The 15708-nt window shown below is 35.2% G+C and overlaps 1 long non-coding RNA gene across 1 annotated transcript; it reads right to left on the minus strand.

Moving 5' to 3' along the window:
* Positions 1-9492: 9492 nt before the first annotated feature.
* On the minus strand, positions 9493-10689 carry LOC128282345 (uncharacterized). The gene is made up of 2 exons (XR_008272598.1): positions 10590-10689; positions 9493-9710 (listed from the first exon to the last, which is right to left on the minus strand). It is a non-coding gene; the product is annotated as an uncharacterized LOC128282345 (long non-coding RNA).
* Positions 10690-15708: the final 5019 nt, after the last annotated feature.

Here is a 15708-nt window from a genome sequence, read left to right on the forward strand (position 1 = left end):
GTAAAGTTATCATCTGGTGTTAGTGCAGGGGACGTAGGTATAATTTACCGAACCTCGTTAAAACTCTTGTGTTCTTTCTTGTCCTATTTTTCTTTCAATATTTGAGGGTATAATAGTAGTATTTAATTGTGCTATTAAATTACTATAAAGGGATATTCGACTAAGGAAAGACTTGGTATTTAAGAGATCCTTGTGATCCACCTCTCTTCCACGGAATTGAACTTTGTGTGATTTTTAGTACAATAATTTACACGCTTCCGACCCTATTGAAACAACAAGTGGTATCGAGCCAAGGTTAATCGTAGTATGCTCTGTGGTTGCGCTTTAAACCGATCTTCCACATCGAAAAAGATTTCCTTAGGTATATTGAAAGATTATGGAGAAAAGCGGTTGGTGTAGGAGCTTCAACATCGTCCATGTGGACAAGACCGACAATTGCAAATGCAAGATTGGCCGTGGAGATCTTTGATGGCACGGGCCATTTTGGTATGTGGCAAAGTGAGGTTCTAGATGCCCTTTTTCAGCAGGTCTAGACATTGCCATTGATGAAGAGAAACCAGATGATGTACGGAGAAAGATTGGAAGGCGATCAATCGGTTGGCATGTGGCACAATTCGATCATGCCTTTCTCGAGAGCGAGGTATGCTTTTTCAAAGGAGACTTCGCAAATAAGTTGTGGGTGGCACTTGAAGAAAAATTTTGAAGAAAAACAGTCAAAATAAGCTCCACTTGAAGAAAAGACTGCTTTCGCTTCACTTACGTCCCAAGTACCACAATGAATGATCACATCACCAAATTTAATCGTTAGTCAACGATTTGCTGAATATGGATGAGACATTCAAAGATGAAGATTTGGCTTTGATGTTTGTTAGGGTCACTTCTCGAGGAGTTTGAGTTCCTAGAAACTACTCTACTTCATGGCGAGTGATATATCTCTGAGCGAAGTCTCATGCGGCCTTATACGCTTATGAGCAGAGAAAGAAGGACAAGCAGAAAAACTCAATCGAGATCTGAAGCTTTAGTAGTCCGAGGTCGTTCATACACTCGGAAGAAAACTCAAAAGGGAGATCAAAGTCAAAGTCCGGACTCGGGAAAGATGAATGTGCCTTTTGTCATGAGAAAGGCCACTTGGAAGAAAAATTGTCCAAAGTGAAGAATAAGGGAAAAGTCTGTAGATGCTTGTGTTGCAAAGCATGATACCAATGACTCAATTATCATGGTTGCATCATCATCGTCGCTCCATTCGGATGAGTGGATATTGGATTCGGGTTGTACCTATCATATGTCCCTAACCGGAGTGGTTCTCGATTTAGTAGAACTAAATGGAGGAGTTGTTTATATGGGCAATGACAATGCTCAGAAACTGTTGGGATAGGTTCAATCCAATTAAAGAATCAAGATGGATCAACCGAGTTCTAACGATGTTGATGCGTGCCCGCTTTGAAGAAAAATCTCATCTCATTGGGAGCCTTGGAATCCAATGGTTCAGTTATTACTATGAGAGATGGGGTTTTGAAAGTGACATCCGCGCGACTTGTGATATTGAAGGGCATCGGAAAAATAACTTGTATTACTACCAAGGTAGTATGCAGTTATTGGAGCGATCATTGCAGCTTCCAGAACAAAGAATTGGACTCAATGCGGTTGTGGCATATGAAGTTGGGACATGCCAGTGAAAAATCCTTGCAAATTCTGGCAAAGCAAGGATTGTTGAAAGGTGCAAAGGCTTGCAAATTAAAATTTTGCGAGCATTGTGTTCTGGGAAAGCAAAAGAGAGTGAAATTCGGCACTGCTATCCATAATACAAAAGGTATTTTGGAATATGTTCACTCAGATGTGTGGGGGCCTTCCAAAACACTTTCGTTGGGAGGAAAACACTACTTTGTTACTTTTGTTGATGACTTTTCCAGAAGAGTTTGGGTGTATACCATGAAAACTAAAGATGAAGTGCTTGGAGTTTTTCTTAAATGGAAAACTATGATCGAAAACCAGACTGGCAAGAAAATCAAGCGGCTTAGGACGGACAATGGAGGGGAATATAGAAGTGATCCGTTCTTCGATGTGTGCCAAGAGTATGGTATTGTTCGACACTTCACGATTAGGGATACACCAATGAGAATGGAGTGGCGAGCGTATGAATCGAACATTGCCGGAGAAAGTTTGATGTATGTTGTCCAATCTTTGGGTTGGGCAAGCAATTTTGGTGAGGTTTGTGACATACGCGGCCATCTTATTAATCGTTTGCCATCATCTGCATTAGAAAGAAAAACTCCTATGGAGGTATGGTCTGGAAAACCGCTCTGATTATGATTCCTTACATGTGTTTGGATCCACCGCATATTACCATGTGAAGGAGTCAAAGTTAGATCCGAGGGCAAAGAAAGCTCTCTTTATGGGAATCACTTACGAGTGAAGGGATTTCGTCTTTGGTGCTTAAGCACAAAGAAAATGATCTGTAGAGAGATGTTACCTTTGATGAATCGCCACATTGAAAAAGGTAGCGAGATGAAGATATTCAGACAAGCGATACTCCACAAAGGTGGAGTGTACTCCAAAACAGTGGAGTTTGAGCGGATGGGGATTTGCCATTAATAAGTCTAATTCTCCAGCCACAATGGAGGAATTAGAGGTTGAAGAGGTTCGACCCAAGAACCATTAAGTACACTGAACCGATTGCGATTGCAAGGCCAAGGAGAGAAATTGTAAACCCGCTCGATTCTCGATATGGTGGCCTCACGCCTTCCCGTTGTTGATGATGATATTCCTATCACTTATCAAGAAGCAATGCAAAGCTTAGAAAGTGATAAATGGAAAAGCGCCATGGATGAAGAAATGCAATCTCTCCTGAAGAACAATACTTGGGAGTTGGTGCAATTACCGGAAGGTAAAAGGGCAATCGGATGCAAGTGGGTATTCGCAAAGAAAGATGGATCTCCTAGCAAGAAAGATGTTCGCTACAAGGCAAGGTTAGTAGCTAAAGGTTACGCTCAGAAGGAGGGAATTGACTACAATGATGTTTTTTCCCCTGTTGTGAAGCATTCCTCCATTAGAATTTTGTTGGCCTTGGTAGCACAGTTGAATTTGAAGCTAACTCAACTTGATGTTAAAACGGCTTTCTTGCATGGTGAGTTAGAAGAGGAGATCTATATGACTCAAATTCAAGGATACAAAGATGCTGGTGGTAGAAATTGGGTTTGTAAGTGAACAAATCGCTATATGGATTGAAGCAATCCCGAGGCGATGGTACAAGCGATTTGATAGCTTTATGAAAAGGCGTATACACAAGAAGCAAATATGACAATTGTGTGTATTTGCAAAAGCTACATGACGGATCTTTCATTTATCTACTCTTGTATGTTGATGATATGTTAATCGCTTCAAAGAGCCAAAAGAGATAGATAAGTGAAGGCTCGCTTGAATCAAGAGTTCGAGATGAAAGATCTAGGTGAGGCCAAGAAGATTCTCGGCATGGAGATAAGTAGAGATAGACAGAGAGGCAAGCTTTGTTTGAATCAGAAGCAATATCTGAAAAATGTATTACAATGTTTTGGTGTTAATGAAAACACAAAACATGTAAGTACCCCACTTGCTTCTCATTTGAAACTTAGTGCTCGATTATCTCCAAAACCAAGAAGAAAGAGAATATATGGCAAAAGTCCCATATGCTAATGCAGGTTGGGAGTTTGATGTATCTTGATGGTGTGTACGCGGCTGACATTTCACAAGCTGTTGGAGTTGTGAGCAGGTATATGCATGATCCTGGAAAGGGACATTGGCAAGCTGTGAAATGGATTCTGCGGTATCTTCAAAAAACCGTAGATGTTGGTTTAGTTTTTGAGCAGGATGAAACACTTGGTGGGTTTGTAGTTGGATATGTTGATTCCGACTTTCTGGTGATTTAGATAAACGTCGTTCAACTACGGGTATCTGCTTACTCTTGCTAAAGCCCAGTGAGTTGGAAGTCTACCTTGCGATCTCATGAGTGGTGTGTCTACTACAGAGGCGTAATATATGGCGATTCTGAGAAGTCATTAAGGAGGCTATTTGGCTTAATGGATTGTTGAAAGACTTGGGAGTTGTTCAAAGTCACATTAGTCTATATTGTGACAATCAGCGCTATTCATTTAGCGAAAAATCAAGTCTATCATTCAAGAACCAAGCATATCGACGTAAGATATCACTTTGTGCGGAAGTCTTTGAAAAGGAAAATTCTACTTGAAGATTCCGACAGCAGATAATCCTGCAGATATGATGACCAAAGTGGTAACAACAATCAAGTTTAATCATTGTTTGAACTTGATTAATATCCTGAGAATTTGAGCACCTTCAGGTGTATGGCGCTCGAGAGCGCATTTGGAGGCACTACAAAAGATAACTTTATCGAATTTGGGGAGTTGAAGGAAGTGTGTGAAGATGCGATTATCCTAATCAAATCTTCAAGGTGGAGATTGTTGAAAAGTCAACAAAGGTAGGAAGCAACTTGTTAAAAAGGTGAAGCAAGTTGCACCGAATGTTGAAAAGTTGAATGGGATAATTGCAATTTTGGTCCCTAATTTTTTAGGCCATTTGCAAGTTAGTCCCTGAACTTCAACTATAAATAGGCCTTTTCATTTTTCATTTCAACCATCCCAACCAATCTTTCTCTCTTAGTTTTCTCTCTTCTCCCATTTGAGAATTCTTAAGGAATTCTATTTGTTTGTAATATTTTGGAGATAGTAAAGTTATCATCGGTGTTAGTGCGGGGACGTAGGTATAATTTACCGAACCTCGTTAAAACTCTTGTGTTCTTTCTTGTCCTATTTTTCTTTCAATATTTGAGGTATAATAGTAGTATTTAATTGTGCTATTAAATTACTATAAAAGGGATATTCGACTAAGGAAAGACTTGGTATTTAAGAGATCCTTGTGATCCACCTCTCTTCCCCGGAATTGAACTTTGTGTGATTTTTAGTACAATAATTTACACGCTTCAATTCCTATTGAAACAACACATGGCAATCCGTATAGTAATCTATATGTACTTCATGCTTATTTTTATTTGATTTTTATGAACTTTTTTAGGGAAATTTTGATTTTTTAAAATAATTTTATAATTTTTAAATTATTTATTAACGTGACATATAAGATAAATAATGCTATGTCAGCATAAAGTATATGTGGACGGCCCCATTGGTTACCATGTCAACTTTATTAAAATTTAATGTTTTAATCAATATTTTTATTAAAAAAACTATTTGACTCTTTTAAAAATTAATGGTCAAATTTAACTTTAAAAATAATAATGATTAAATTGACAAAAGATGTAAATATTGAGTGCTAAATTTATCATTATACTTATATTATTTTAAGTAAAATTTTTGGATTTGGATTTGAATTATTCACAAAAGGTTTAGGATGAGTAGTACCACAGTCCACACTAATAAAACTTCCCCAATGATTGGCGATGTTTTTAAATGTAGAGATCAGACTAGCATGGATCGGAACCCCGAAAGTTTTTCTATAGTTAACCAAAATGTTTTCAGACCATGACTCAACTTTTGTGAACCACCTCATCAAAATTTCAATAAACTCTTTTATAACCTTCTCCACCGTTAAACTCCATTAGCAACTTGGAGGCCACCCTCTTCTAACCGCATATCAAGGTTCTCTTGAGTACATAAATCTCTACACTATCCCATAATACAAGATTGTAGCTTAGAAAGTTTTACTTCCTCAATAACCCCATCTATAGGAATTGACTCATCTATAGGAATTGACTCTATCTCTTTCTTACCTGTAGCCACCTCCTCCATGAAACAATTCTTGTTTATAACTTTTTCACCTCCGAGGGTTCTACTCGTATCCAGGGAATCCTTTGATACCTCCAGAACCTTTGAAGCGTGCAAAGTTGACCCATATTCTATGTTCAAATAAATGGAACCGTTCAAACGAAGCATCGCCCTTCTTGCATCAGTAAAGTTTGTGAATCTCACAAAACCAAATCTTTCTCCTTTTTGTGAAGACATCCATAACCATGCCGTGATACTCGAATATCTTCCAAAGACCTCTCCATTGCATTCGTGGAGGAAGATTCACTACAAAAACAGTAACACAACTCTGTCCAGTATCCACCACCCATCCCATTACTCATTAATAAAACTTCTACTTCATCACTTAACTAAAGCTTTCTTTTGATATTTTTATATATTTTAATTTTATTTTTTATTCAAATAATTTGATATTTCATTTTTAACTATTATCCCATATTTTTTACTATAAATTTAGAGGAAGATAATCTTGATAAAATTCGTTCGAGGTAGGAACAGTTTAATGGAACAACATAGTCTTTTATAGGACCAAAAATACTAATGCAAGAAATGAAAAAGAAGTGATTAAAGGTTTAGAACAAGCAAACAAACTTATTTTATATGATTAGTGATTAAGTGCACAATTTCCAATTTACTGCACAAAGAGCTGAGAATAAGAAACCCATAGCATTAGATGGCTTAGTACAACTAATTTGACCTTGTTGCAGTATCTCCAACATTAACTCCGCTTGTAAAATTTTACAAGCTTTCATTATAATGGTCTTCATCAACTTATAGCTGTAATCTAAATTGTAGAACACCAATCCTTAACATATTAACGATACACGACATCTCGACACAAGATACTAAGTGACAAACCAAAACCTCGTTATGATTAATCAATCTTTGCTTGAATTATAAGGGGGCATTGGTTTGTCATTAGCATCTCGTATCCAGATGTCTTGTATCATAAACCTGTTAAAGATTGGGGATCTACAACTCAGATTATAGTTATAGGCTAATAAAGGCTATTAAAGAGAAACCTTGTAAAAATTACAAGTGGAGTTGATGCCGGTAGGGGTGTTGCAAATGCTGCTTTTAATGAAGAAGAAATCAAAAGTCCCAACAAATCAAAATAGGAGTTTTCTCTCTCTCTCTCTCTCTCTCTCTCTATATATATATATATATATATATTCTTCTCCATACACACGAGGGACGAATCTTAGATTGAGAAATGGTATAGAGATCATTGTGGAAGACCTCCACAAATGGTCATTTTGAAATCAAATGAGAAGAAGCAAGAAAACAAAGTTGAGGGGTTTGAAGAAGAAAGAGCCAAATTATAGAGAAATGAAGTGAGAGAGAATGGGTTTTATTTAAAGATTTAATAGGCAAGAAAATTTGTTATGTAGAAGAAAATCATTGAAAAAGGAAAAAAATTAAGTTTAATATAATTATTTAAGCTAACAAATTTTTTTGTGAAAAGGAAATTGCTGTAACGCCCCAAAATTTACATTGTTATTTTTGTGAATTTATGACACAATCTGTATCTGCTTCAGTGGTTAAGTGTTTTGGGTATATGTGAGAGGTTACAAGTTCAAGTTGTGGCTTAGGCAAATTTTGATATTTTTTCTGAATAGAGCCTTACCCTTGTGTAACAGGCTTATTTTTAATTGATGATAAGTTTATATTAAAATGGGCTTGGTGGTTAGGTGGAGTGTTGTTATGCTGGTGGTCTTATGTTTGAATCCCTGCACAAGCGTGGATATTGCTTTTGCACCAAATTTAGGTTAGAGTTGTGTTGAAAGGGGATTCTGAGTAGTGGGTTGTTAGTGGGATAGGGGTGAGAGATTTAGGGAGATAATGGGGATAGTTATCAGAATATTGCCTATTCTGATTGTTTTTCCAAATTGTTGGCATTCCCTCCCTTCTCACAAATTTCCTCTGCCGTTCCCCTCTCTCTTTTTCCTTTTTTGCTGCTGCTGAATTTTCCTTTCCTTACTACTTTTCTGCACAACGTTATTGTCGTTTTTTTCAGTAAGTCTAGTTTTTAAATGTTGTTTGCGTTTTGGATAAGTGTTAATAAGGATTCATATGGTGATCAGGGGTTTATCGAGGGGCTGTTTGTCATTTATCATTGTTCTAAAGGCATGGAAATCCTGTTAACGATAAAAGGTAACAGTTTGTTGATCGAATGTTGTTATCTCGTTGCGGGATTGGTTTTTTTCCGTGGGTTAAGCGTTTAACCGAATGAAATATTGGCCAAGTATAGGTACTGGAGTGCTCGGGAGTGCTTCGGCATCGAAAACATACCAGGTGTGTACCCCGATTGCGCAGGAAACGAGATTCGACGGAAGTCGAGAAGCAAACTGTCGACGTCATACGGGCATATGAATTTTTCGAGTGGAGACCGTGTGATGATACACGACCGTGTGATCGACGAACCAGGCTGTGCGCACGCGATATGAGCACGACGGACATGGCCATGTGATGGTTGGTAAGCCGTGTGCGAGACACGGGCTCAGCCAATTAGGTCGTGTGGGCCCACACAGGTGAACAACACGGGCGTGTGGGAATTTGGGCCGTGTGGGCACACACGGGCAGGCCACATGGGCGTACGGCCCATTTTTCTGGAAAACTTTGTAAGGTTGCACAGGTTGCCTAAGACGACTGTGACCTGTCGTAGGGTCAGTAAGCATTACCTAGACCCTAATTTCATGATCTGATTATGTGATGTATGATTTAAGCATGTGATATTTAGCATGTGAATCGGAACTGTTTGAATGATCTGGTAAATTACATTTTTACATGTCATTTATGTATGTTGCATTGCATCAGGTTGGGTTTTTGTTATATTAGAGGAAGTGTCTGAAAGGCTTTAAGCCTGTTATTTGGCAGCTCAGCTGCATTATTTTTGTAACGCCCCGCACCCGAGACCGTTGCCGGAGTCGAACACGAGGTGTTAACGAACTTAATTCATTTATTTACACAGTTCATTTTAAAATTTTCAGACAAGCTGGCTAACTGCATCACTGTCACCCTAAAAATCATATCTCAAGTTCTAGAACTCAAAAACTGATTCCGTAAATTTTCCCTGAAACTAGACTCATATATCCATCTACATATTTTTTTCTATAATTTTTGGTTGGGCCAATTAGTACAGTTTATTAGTTAAAGTCTCCCCTGTTTCAGGGTTTGACTACTCTGACCTTCATGCATTACGACTTAGATATCTCCCTGTACAGGGCTTCAATACATATGACGTTTGTTTCTAATGAAACTAGACTCAAAAAGGAATCTGTAAATATAAAGCATGACTTCTAATTATTTCTGGTTAATTTATGGTAAATTTCCAAATTCAGAACAGGGGATCCAGTAACCCTTCTGGCCCTATTTCACGAAAACTTAAACATCTCATAAAATACGGCTCATATGGTCGTTTTGCTTCTTTCATATGAAAATAGACTCATCAAGGTTCTATTACATAATTTATTAATTACTTAATTACATTCCTACTATTTTTAGTGAATTTTCAAACTCACATCACTGCTGCTGTCAGCATCTATTTTAAGGTAAATTTCACCTATTTCATAGTTTCCATAATTCAACTAGCCATTGGACATACATAGCACCAAATATGATCGTGATTAACCATTCCAATGGCTAATAATTGCCAAGCATTTCCACACCTCTTAATAACCATATATATGCAAAATGATTTTAATACTATGCTCAAAATATTTAAGCCATTTTCGCATGGCTATCCGAATATATACACATTACCAAAGGTACTTGATTAACAACAAAGGTTAGTCCTATACATGCCATTATCAACGTTTAACTAAAAGAGTACCAAAAGGGCTTAGATAGTGTGGACGACTTTGACTTCAACAATCCCGAGTCCGATAGCTGACGAACAAAAATCTATAGAACAGAGAATTAAAGAAACGGAATAAGCATTTAATGCTTAGTAAGTTTTGAGTAACGAAATTATTTACGACTAAAGTATAGCGTTCATATAACTAAATGAATAATTTCATATATGCACATTCTCAAAATCATAATTTCTTCACGCTTCAACCAATATATTCATACAGTGGTATCAAACCTAACTAGAGGCCTAAGCTCGTTAATCAATTGAGCGAGTACTATTTGAAAGGAATCAACCTTTCCGATGCATATATGAAACATACCTTATCGTTTGTATTTTATGAGCGTATTAATTGAAATTATTACAGCAAGATCACTCGCTTCCAAACCCAAGTGTCTTCAGGATTTAGCCGGATATAGCAACACGCACAAATGCCTTCGGGGCTTAGCCCGGATATAGTCACTAGCATGAATGCCTTCGAGACTTAGCCCGGATATAGTCACTAGGACAAATGCCTTCGGAACTTAGCCCGGGTATAGCAACTACTCGCACAAATGCCTTCGGGACTTAGCCCGGATATAGTAACTACTCGCACAAATGCCTTCGGGACTTAGCCCGGACATCATCCGAATAATCAAGCACATATACCAATAAATCATGACACATCCATATTTCATTATCATAACTAGAATTCAAACACAAGACGCTTATCAACCATTACCATTTTCGGCTCAATAGCCACATACAAAGAGCATGATTTTGATTTGCTTTATAACATGATCTCTATACACATTCGGCTACCCGTCATAGGTATAAACTAATCACCTCAATATACAATTCAAGTAGAATCATTATATCACCATTTATTTGTTATGCTTACATGTCATGACTTAATCAAATCATAAACTAAGTTTCATTACTCGAAAACTTACCTCGGATGTTGTCAAACGATTTCAACGGCTATTCGATCACTTTTTCCTTTCCCTTATCCAACTTTGATCCTCTAAGCTCTTGAGCTAAATCAAACAATTTACTTCCCAATCAAACACAATCACACGGCATCCATATACATTTTAGAACCATTCTTAACATATTTACTACTCATTTACAAACAAAATACTCATATCACATTTATAAAACTACAAGTTTAATATACCTATGTGTGACCATCCCAATTTAATCGATTTCTTGTTTTATGCACTACCACATATTCACACACACACACACACACACACATATATATATATATATATATATATATTATGCCATTTACTCATAAACCCCATTATGCCGAATATTCATTAACCAATAGTCACACACACTACTTATGTACAAAAATTTATCCACCCTAGCCTATAGTTCATTCGGCCATTCATCACTCAACCAAACAAAATTTCATAGCAAACTCCTATGACCAAGCACACACATATACTTATATCCCAATACTCATAACATTCAAAATCACATTTTAAGTAAATTATCTCAAACAATGCCGAATCCTTAAGTGATTAAACATCAAATTTTTACTCAATTCCCAAACATATAAACAACATTTATTCATGACATCAAGCATCTTCATTTCGGCTATTACACATATATACACTAGCAATCAAATACTAACATTTGCACTTCACCTTAATAGCTAGCTTAGCAAACCTTAATTTAACATATAATTGTTCATAACACAATTAAAGCATCCTCTCCATTCCATCAATTCAAAACACATACATTGCCCAATAATATCCAAAATCATATTCGCCTTAGTACTCAACTTGCTAGCCGATTCTTCTCCATCTAGCAACTAATGCACATATGTGCTCATTTGTTAGACTCTACTTCACCTAACTACCAATTTTTTTCTTTTCATCCAAATAACATGAACAACAACCATTTCTTGAACATTTTCTCTTAACCGATTACTCATGTTACCAACAAGATTCAAAATTTGGACATGGGCTAAGCAAGGAGCTTAATGACTAACTCAAAAAATGCTAGAAATCCAAGAATCATCCTTGAACTTACCTTGATTTAGCTAACCACCATAGCTGAATTTTTCCAAGCTTGTTCTCTCCTAGTCACGGCAATGAGGAGCAAAGATGAAAACTTTGGTTTCTCCTCCCATTTACCACATGTTTTATTATTCTTAATTCCTTATTTTATTTTGTAAACTAATAATGCTAATAGAAAATACATATTATCATCAATGACCCATACCATGGCCGGCCACTACTCATTATAAATGGAAATTTGACATGCAAGGACAAGCATTTTCTAACATGCATCAATAGGCCACTTTAACATTTGCCTAGCACATTTCTAAATTTTCTCACACAAGTCCTATTTAATAAAATTCACTTACAATTAATAAAATTCAAATATGAAATTTTCACACATGCATATATACATATAATAAGCATCAAATATGACGGGTAATTATTTTTATGACTCGGTTTTGTGGTCCCGAAACCACTTTCCGACTAGGGTCACATTAGGGCTGTCACAATTTTATTCATGTTCCGCATTCGGTACAGTACGGTGTGTAAGGATGGGTGGGTTGATTATATCCCTACATGGTGTATAGGGTTGGACGGAGAGGGTGTGTAGAGGCTGGTGGGTAGGATTCTGATTTTCTGATCTGTATTCTGTATCTGATTAGGCTAAGGCCCTAATTGATTCTATAAAGGGCTTTGGCTCGGACTATTTATTTATGATATCTGATATGTATCCTGTTATGTGATATCTGTGGGGATTACACTCTGAGTTTGTGAATACTCACCCTTTTCTGTTTAATCTGTTCAAGTAATCCCCAGCAGTAGGTGGATCGGTGCAGCGGAGGACTCGACAGTGATCACTGCTTCTACCTCGCGATAAACAACTTACGGTTTTATGCGTTACGATTTTAATTTCTTATTTGGGGAGATTTTGATGTAAATATGGTCATTACGGGTTTCTGAATTTTAATTTGGGATTTTTGAACTATTTTAATGGATTTATAAACTGTAACGCAACAAAGTACAATTTTCTAAAACAAACTAAGATTTTCTGTAAATAAAAACAGTTTCAGAAATTATTTGGTTTCGAAAGCTTCTGTGTAAAAGAAATGGTTTAAAGCAAATCAATTAGTACATGTTTTCCCGAACTAAGTAAAAGATAATAACTGGAACGATTTTAAGGTATCAACGCGTTTTCAAAAACACTACCATGTGACATCGCCAGATTCGGGGTGTTACAATTACAAATTACATCAATTTATTTGCCTAAAAGCACCACTCGCTTTATCTTGTTATAAGACTTCAAGGATCTCAATTGGGGTCACATTAAAGACTTGTAAGCTCGACTTCCATGTTAGGATAAGTTTGGCTAGCCGATCCGCAACAATGTTGTATTCTTTAGGCACATATATTGTATGCATATGAATTTAGATTTAATCCCAAACAACTCCATTTCTGTTTTCCAATTATCAAAATTATATATAATTATTTAATGTTATTTGTCATATTAAATTTTCTTATGTGGGCACTTTTGAGGGAATATATGTTTTAAATAGAAAATAATATAATTAATTAACAAATTAAATCTAGGGGTGTTTGGTAAATTGGAAATTGAAAATTTAAGTGGTGTCGGTATTTTTAGTTAAGTGCTGAAAAATTAAGTACTAAATTCTTATTGTTATTAGCACTGAATTTATATCAAAAATTGTTTGGTAAATTAGTAAATATAAATATTGAATATAATTATATTGTTTGATAAAAGTAAATATTGATTTTTATTAAATTAATAAATTTTAAATTTTAATCTTATTAATATAATTTTTTATATTATTTTGTATAATTTTAGATGAAAGATAAATAGTTAATTTGAATATTTATTTTTAAAATAATTTATTTCAATTTTTAATATTTTTTACATTAAGTAACTACTTATTTATTCAACACTTTTTGTTGAATATTTTATATTAAATAAAAATTAAAATAATTTATCAATGTTGAAAATGCAAAATGGTATGGTGCTCCTATTTTGATTAATTTATCAATTTTTTATACAATACTTATAACTAGTCATAACTCCTCTTCAACTTTTAAATAAGAAGATAAATGTAGTTAAGAACGCTCGAACGAGTCCTACATTGAAAACAATATCAATACCAACTAAATTAAGACCTAACCGATTTTTTACCAATATTAAAAATTTTCATTCATGTCCGTGTTAAAAATTTTGAAAACTATGAAAATATATAATTTTAATTGTTTTTACCAATTAAATTGATTTTTAATATGTTTAACTATATATTGACTTAAAAAGAGTGTTAATTTCAATGGTTAAATGTAATAGATACATGGTTTGAATGTCTAACATCATCACATGGAAAAAGGGATTAAAAATGGAAATTAAGCAAAGGAAAATTGAATTTATTTATTGTTTTCTAATTTGGTGTAGGGTGCTATATTTGTTGATAGCCACTGTGTAACACCCCCTACCCGTATCCATTGTCAGAATAGGGTACGAGGCATTACCAGAGTTTACTGAATATTTTAAGATAATTCTGAATAATTTATTATTCATTTTTTTGAGAATAATCATAACGTCTCTCTATTGGGCCCTCGAAGCCCCAAACATACATTAGAAACCAACCGAAATTAAATCAGGATCATAAAAAAAAATTTCGCAAAATCTTAAATTTTATTTTCATCTAAGTACTTACTATTTCAATGCTCCTTATAATTAAACATGTTACCATTCAATCAATAGCTTGGCACTTGTCTAAGCGTCAAACAACATCATTGTTATTATACTTGCACATATTTCATCTAAATTCAACATTGATATATTTATTTTCTCGACATATCACACTTGAGTTTAATAATAGTCTCAACTTACATAATTTCCTTGTATCAACATATCAATGATAATCATATATGTAAATATCATGCTCTTCTTGTTTCTTCATAAGTAGATATCAATCATTTCATTATATCGTATTTCATGCTCCACCATTTCCATATATTTTATGTATATTTATTCCGTAAAGTTTATATCAAACTTAACATAAATTATATTCCATGTACTTATTCTTATTTCGTTTATCTATCTTCATAATTATTTCATACAACTATTTTGTACATATATTTTTATATGACCAGTTCTTGTAAAAAATTTTACACAACCATTTCATATAACCATTCGTTATCTGATACATATTACCTGAATATAAATTGTTCAATAGATGTCATCGCGTCTCCCACCCACGGTCTTATTTATCTTTGACATGATGCCATAGTGTCTTTCAACTATGGTCTTACTCATTTTCTGTCATGTTGCCATAGTATCTTTCAACCATGGTCTTACACGTTTCATATCAGGTTGCCATGGTATCTTTCAACCATGGTCTTACACATTTCGTATCAGATAGCACACTCCCGCGAACCTCGTCCTTACAGTGGGATTACCAGTCCAGGCTAAATCCCCTGCAACGACAATTATTCTAATGAGCTTGGTGCAATTACAGTCAAAGCTAAATTCAGACCCTACTTGGATTACCCATCCGGCTAAATCCATTTTACACATATTCTTCGGAGGGCTATATCGAATAGGATCATCCGTCCGGCTAGATCCTTTTTACCGTCAATTCCTTTTCAGAGATCCATCGAATTTTCCTTTCATTCAACCAGGATTTATTTTCAATTTATATCGAGTATTAGCAATATTTCATCAATTATCATGAATTAAACATTCAAATCATATTTTCATCACATAACCACATATTTCAATTATTTAAAATACAATTCAAGTTACACAAACTTACATCATTGCTTGTTTGTGTTTATAATTTCATTAATCTGATATCTTTTCTTTTCCACGATCAAGTCTCATATTTGAGTCTTTCGGATCTTTATAAATAAATTTGATCATCATTTTCATTCATTTCATACTCTAATGCATTTAATTAATGCTCTAGGAAAAATTACCATTTTTGCCCCTAAACTTTTAATTAATGACGATTTCATCCTTAGGGTCAGGAAAATAAAATTCTTGCAATTTAATCCTTATTTC

Source organism: Gossypium arboreum, chromosome 10, assembly GCF_025698485.1.
Source record: "Gossypium arboreum isolate Shixiya-1 chromosome 10, ASM2569848v2, whole genome shotgun sequence".
NCBI classification, from domain to species: Eukaryota; Viridiplantae; Streptophyta; class Magnoliopsida; order Malvales; family Malvaceae; genus Gossypium; species Gossypium arboreum.